At 46.3% G+C, this 6,569-nt stretch overlaps 1 long non-coding RNA gene across 1 annotated transcript; it reads left to right on the forward strand.

Annotated features, from left to right (window-relative positions):
• The first annotated feature begins 256 nt into the window (after positions 1 to 256).
• Positions 257 to 3,991, forward strand: LOC119954489. Its single transcript, XR_005458250.1, has 2 exons — positions 257 to 559; positions 3,563 to 3,991. It is a non-coding gene; the product is annotated as an uncharacterized LOC119954489 (long non-coding RNA).
• The last annotated feature ends 2,578 nt before the right edge of the window (positions 3,992 to 6,569 follow it).

The raw sequence follows: 6,569 nt of genomic DNA on the forward strand, positions 1-6,569 counted from the left end.
TCCTGAGGTGCTAAACCGATAGTCATTGGCCTGTGGCAATTGTTTCTGCCCCATTTGCTGGTCTTAATGAACAATGACGAAAATAGGAATGCTGCAATTCTCTTTCAGCAATCTGTCTGGTTCAGAAGTACTTTATCTTTGATGACGTTTGACCTGTGCAAAGCCCAGATTTTCAGAATGCTGAACTTTGTCCCTCAGTGTGTTTGGTTAGTTGGTTTTTATTTACTGGCAAACATTTCTCTTGAAGGCATTCTCCTTTAACTTCCGTATCCATTTATTTTCTCAGTGGATTCCTATATATTTCCGATGCCTTGGTTTAAACAGAGAGTGCTGATCATTTCATCAGGACAGCCGGCCCGAAGTTGTATCTGATCCTGACGGTGAGTGAGAGGTCAATTAATGTGCACAGCTAATTGACTCCCACACATTGTCGGGATTGGATTCTTCCCCAGGCCACTGAATAAGATTGCTGCTGCAGCCATGGGGAAATTGCTGATTTTAGCTCAACTCGTCTGTCCTGTCTGTCTCCATGCAGTTCCCAGACGGCTCCTCTTATAAGGTTGTCAGAAGTTCGTACTTAGACTTTTTAAATGCAAAGGAAGAAAAACTTAACTCTTTATAGTGCATTATCATACCCTTGATGCATCTCAAAAATACTTCTCGTACAATGGATGGGTTTGAAGTGTGACTTTTGTTGTGTTGGAAAATCTACAGAAATGGACATTGTAAACATTCCTAGAAATTGCAATTTTAGGTGAAACAACTTTAACTGAATCTTATGTTCCCAAAGGAATTGTGAGATTCCTTTGGACATTTCTTGCCTGAAAACAACGACAAGTTGAAATACCATAGGATACCAGTGTAGCACTGTGCATTCCGAGCTGGAATAACTTGCAAAATAAAAAATGATTCACTGAATATAATGGAAATACTATATAAATTCAAATTAGATCATGCTAAATCGCCCAAACAAGCCCCGAGTATCACATCTTCTGTGTTTCACCCACAGCACTCCTGAAACTCGGCTCAACTTCTTGCTTGCTTTCCTTTCCCTCTCTGTCTCTCTCTCTCCTTTGCAATCCTCTCAGTTTGTCTCTCTGTCTTTTTCCCCATTCTGCCTTTCTCTCTCTCTCTCAGGGGCCTGAACCCCTTTATAGCAGTCAGTTGGGACTATGCCCCTCTCCCAGGCTGCGGATGCTGATTTGCGGGGGCAGGGGGAAGCAGCTAATTGAGCCACGGGGGGTGGTGGGGTGGGTGGGGGTGGTTGCTGCTAATTGAGCTAGGAAGGGGGTGCGGGATGGAGCTGGTGGTGTGGGTGTGCCATAGTTGGAGCTGGGATGACCGCAGATGGAGCTGGGGGACTAGGGTGATCGTGGATGAAGGTCATTGATGGGGTTGGGATGGCCGCGGATGGAGCTGAGGGTTCAGCGGATAGACTGGCAGGGGGGAAGGGGGGGGGGGGCGGCTGCAAGTGGAGCCAGGGGGGCCGTGAATGGATCCAGGAAGCGGCCCACAGATGGAGCCCTCCTTCTCTCTCCACCTTGTCCTCCCAGGGTTGCTTACACTTCATCACCGATCAGCGGCCGGCAGCTTCCCACCCTGGTCAGCACTCCAGCTCCCAGGTGCCCGGACTCACTCTCCCATGCAGCTTTGGCCTCTTGTAACAATGGCAATGCTGACCCAGAGGGCAGCACGCAGGCAGGTGGGGCCAGAGTGAAGATGATGTAAAAACGAATCTGGCGACGCAAATCGGAAAATCAGACCCTACGGGCTAAACAACCTGAAGGCAAAACAACATTAAGCCAGGACTTATTAATTTCTTTGCACTTTTGCAGACACATCCTGCAACCACCCTTGCTAAAATCTGTGCGAAGTGAAGTTGAAGTTGCAAAGCCTCACCACCCCATTAAAATCAACCATCCATGCCAATTTCCTGAATTATCGCCACTTTTGAACCTATTTCAACTTTTAGGTAATGGTACATGTGAATCCCTGGTGACCTGGTAGAAAGGTTTAACAGTTCTTACCATTTACTCTGAAGACTCTGCTTTATGTAACTCCAGGGATGCTTGAAGGAAATGTACATACCAGTTTAATTAAGTGTCAAAAATTGTTTTATTGTACGTTTCTGTATTTCTGTTTGAAATAGCCATTTAAGCGTATAAACTATTGCAGTGATAAAACAAAGCCGACAGAATATATTGGGTCATCAATATGGTGTGTACCTTTTTGGCATATTTGCTTTGCAATTTCAGGTTTGTTTCATAAATTAACTGGAGATCTGAACCTATTGGTAATTTACTTGTTTTAATAACAAGTAGCTTTTAATGGAGAACAATGTGATGGGTTTGAAAATATTGTCATCATATAAGCATACACAGCAACACAACGATCAAATCCAAGGTTGATTCTTGCACCTGATTTTACTCCAAATTACTTCAGAGTTTGGTACAAAATGTATCACCAGTATGGATTCTTGGGTAGGAACCATATTACACGGCAGCACGGTAGCATGGTGGTTAGCATAAATGCTTCACAGCTCCAGGGTCCCAGGTTCGATTCCCGGCTGGGTCACTGTCTGTGCGGAGTCTGCACGTCCTCCCCGTGTGTGCGTGGGTTTCCTCCGGGTGCTCCGGTTTCCTCCCACAGTCCAAAGATGTGCGGGTTAGGTGGATTGGCCACGCTAAATTGCCCGTAGTGTCCTAAAAAGTAAGGTTAAGGGGGGGGGGTTGGGTTACGAGTATAGGGTGGATATGTGGGTTTGAGTAGGGTGATCATGGCTCGGTACAACATTGAGGGCCGAAGGGCCTGTTCTGTGCTGTACTGTTCTATGTTCTATGTTCTATTACCTTTCCTGTAAACACATGCTGCGGGATTCTCCGTCGGCGGGATCCTCCGCTTCGCCGGCAGTTCACACAAGCCCACGGGTTTCCCGACGGCGTGCAATGGCCACAATGCGAAACCCCATTGGCCAGTTGCCGGAACGGAGGATCCCGCTGCCAGTGCACTGCACTGGAAAACGGGGCTGGCGGGAAACGGGGAATCCCACCCTTGGTGTAGTCTTGAGAAAAGAGCTAGAATGAGATTTGTGAATGCTCCTGTGACAATTGCAATAAAAGGGTGAGGCATCGTGACACTTTTTGAAGACTGAAGTCCCAAAGTGCCGATACGTTTGTACGAAAATGGAAAAATTATTGGTAACTCTGGATGTTGGAGGTCTAAAATAAAAACAGAAAATGATGAAAGAACTCAGCAGATCTGGCACCATCTGTGGAGATGAAAATTTCAACCAGTATCTTTTTAAGGGAATAGAAATTAAGTCATGCAGACTCTATTTATCAGAAGCTGAGCTGCCTTCTAAACCTCAAATGGTGGACTGGACTCATGCGTTCATTGCATATCCCTATTATAGTCTTTTGTGATATTGGTATATGCCAAATTGGTGCAATGAATGAAGCTTCAGTTCTTTTTTAATCCAATCTATTATTTACATTTATAACGTACAATCACTTTTTAACCTTGTAACTTTCTTTATTTCTTTTATATTAATCACTCTGCTCAGGTTGTGGTGTAACTGTGTGTGTGGAGTCTGTCTCATGGTGGTAATATGGAACATCAAGATGAAAGCTGGGCCCAGATTGAAGATATGCAAAGAACTGTACTGAACAGCACTGTGGGCTCAAAATACAAAGCATGATGGTCAACTTAGTTAAGTCAAAGCTTGCCCGAATTACAAGATCTGCAAACTGAACCAAATTGCGCAGGAGAGCTGGCCTGGAACTGCAAGAATATTGGACCCCTTTTGTGCTCAATTGGGGTTGTTGAGATGCCAGTCTGCACCAACTCTGGGGAGTGCTGACATTGCTGGAGATAACAGAGGTGAATCAAGCTGGCTTGCCTGTCTCAAACAGGGCTTAGCTGAGGAACATCTGCGAAGGTGTGGAGATGAGAAATGATGTAATTGTAAACCAATTAAATGGACAAAAATAAATATCAGGCTTTACCTTATTTGGAACAGAGCCATAGCAAAAAAAGGTTTAAAGAAAGATTGCACAGAACCATCAGGGCTGCAGTGGTTAAGTTCAAGTTGCTCAGAAGACATGCATGGAGGATTTTGTCAATTGATCATTGGTTCAGACCCCAACACGCAGGAGAAAGAAACAATCGATATTGTCATGAGTATGTACTATTGCTCAGTGGTTTACTAAAGAAGGTCAGTTGGCTGGACAGCTGGTTTGTGATGCAGAGCAAGGCCAATTCCTGTGCCGGCTGAGGTTATTCATGAAGGCCCCACCTTCTCAACCTTGCCCCTTGCCTAAGGTGTGGTGATCCTCAAGTTAAATCACCACCAGTCAGCTCTCCCCCCTCAAAGGGGAAAGCAGCCTATAGTCGTTTGGGACTATGGCGACTTTACTTTATTTTAATAAAGGTGCATCACCTTGGTGAAATTTCATCTAAGTTGATGGGTGGGATTTTCCACTCCCCCCTCCCCACCCCACCCCTCCCATGACCTGTTTTGCGGAGGCGGCCACCATTAGCCATTGGTGAGACCTTCCAGTCCAGTTGAAGTCAACGCCTTTTTCTGCGGCTCTCACCCTCCACCACCAGGGAACCCGTAGGCTGGGGTCGCCATCGGAAGGGCTGGAAAATTTCGCCGCTCTATCAGTTTTATCCGCAGTGGATACAAATGAACCGCTAGATCAGGTAGAGGGTTTTACAACCTAAGCCTGCACTGCAAGATTAGTTTGCTCTCTAACTTAGACCAGGCCTAACAGACAGCCTGGAGGGACAGCTTCAAAAGGGCTGTCACAGGTTACCAACTAAAGGTCATTTTAAAAAATGATATGTACCTACAATAATAATCTTAAGTAGTGTCACAAAAAGGCTTACATTACACTACAATGAAGTTACTGTGGAAATCCCCTAGTCACCGCACTCCAGCGCCTGTTCGGGTACACAGAGGGAGAATTCAGATTCTCCAATTCAGCTAACAAGCACATCTTTCAGGGACTTGTGGGAGGAAACCGGAGCACCCGGAGGGAACCCATACAGACATGGGGAGAACGCAGACTCCGCACAGAGAAATGAAATGAAATGAAAATCGCTTATTGTCACAAGTAGGCTTCAAATGAAGTTACTGTGAAAAGCCCCTCATCGCCACATTCCGGCGCCTGTTCAGGGAGGCTGGTACGGGAATTGAACTGTGCTGCTGACCTGTCTTATTCTGCTTTAAAAGGAAACTCTTCAGCCCTGTGCTAAACCAGCCCCAGTAGTGACCGAAGCGGGAATCGAATCTGGGACCCTGCTGCTGTGAAGCAACAGTGCTAACCGCTGTGCTACTGTGTGATGGAACCATCAATTCACTAGGCACGTGCTTTAAGATATGAAGAGTGGTTTTAATCTACTTACTACAGAGCCAGCCTGTAACCCATTGAACTCTTGATGAACTGCAGGCTGGCTCTGGACAAGGGTATTTATACAGTAGTCCAGGGGGAGGAGTCATGGGCGGAGCCAAGGGTGGAGCCCTGTACAAACTCCTGAGCATTCCCAGAGCTACTCCCCCTAGTGGTCGGATAACGCTACTGCGCTTACAATGGTATTGGTAAATACAGTGTGAATTACTAAGTTACATTCACCACACTGTGCCACCCTGCAGCTGTTTCACGCTCTAATGAGTTATTAAGTGGCTGCAGGCGGGACCTCCGCCCCTCACTTGGAAGGAAGTCTTGCCTTAGAGAGCTACCAGCCAAACAGATTGGCCAGCAGCTCTCCAGTCATTGCAGCGACAGGAGCTGCAATGGACAGAAGAGGAAGTTCATGAGGGTGCCTGAGACTAAGCTTGGACCCCGGAGACCAAGGTAAGTGTGGTAGTCACCACTGATGAATATACTGTATATATATATGTGGGTTTTACGGTAAGGCCCCTGTACTACAGGTACGGGGATAGATCCCTGCCCGCTGGCTCTGCCCAGTAGGCGGAGTATAAATATGTGTGCTCCCCATACAGCAGCCATTTCGTCAGCTGCTGTAGGAGGCCACACATCTCTGTGTAACAGGGAGGGAGTTCCAGCGGCCACTGGACCTTTAGTAGGTGGGGCGCCTAATTTCAGAAGGAGGCCTCTGATGGAGGCCCTCCTCTGTTCTCGCCCGAGATCTAACTCCATTGATTTTTGGGGTTTCTCCATGCAAGTTCAATCCTCCCACCAGTCTAAAATTGAAGCTGAATGGGAAATGAACCTGTAGGGCCATAATTGGGGCCAAGACGGGTTTCCCATGTGAGGTCTTGCCCACCCCAGCATAAAATTTCTGCGTGGTTGGGGTAGACACAAACCTGGAGTGAATCCTGTCCTTTCAATTTCATACTCCTCCTGCCACCTAAAAAAGGGGAAGTGTAAAATTCTGGTTCTCGTTCCAGCAGCTTCAAGATGATTAAAACAGAATATTAATCTTAAATTCTTTCAACTTTGTTTACTTGACGAAAGAAACACTGAAGGCAAATTCCTGCTCGCTGTATTGTTTGAGCTGTAGCTTCCTGTAATGTGAATGAAACTCTTTTTTTTAATTCCAGA

This window comes from Scyliorhinus canicula, chromosome 19 (assembly GCF_902713615.1).
Source record: "Scyliorhinus canicula chromosome 19, sScyCan1.1, whole genome shotgun sequence".
Classification (NCBI taxonomy): Eukaryota; Metazoa; Chordata; class Chondrichthyes; order Carcharhiniformes; family Scyliorhinidae; genus Scyliorhinus; species Scyliorhinus canicula.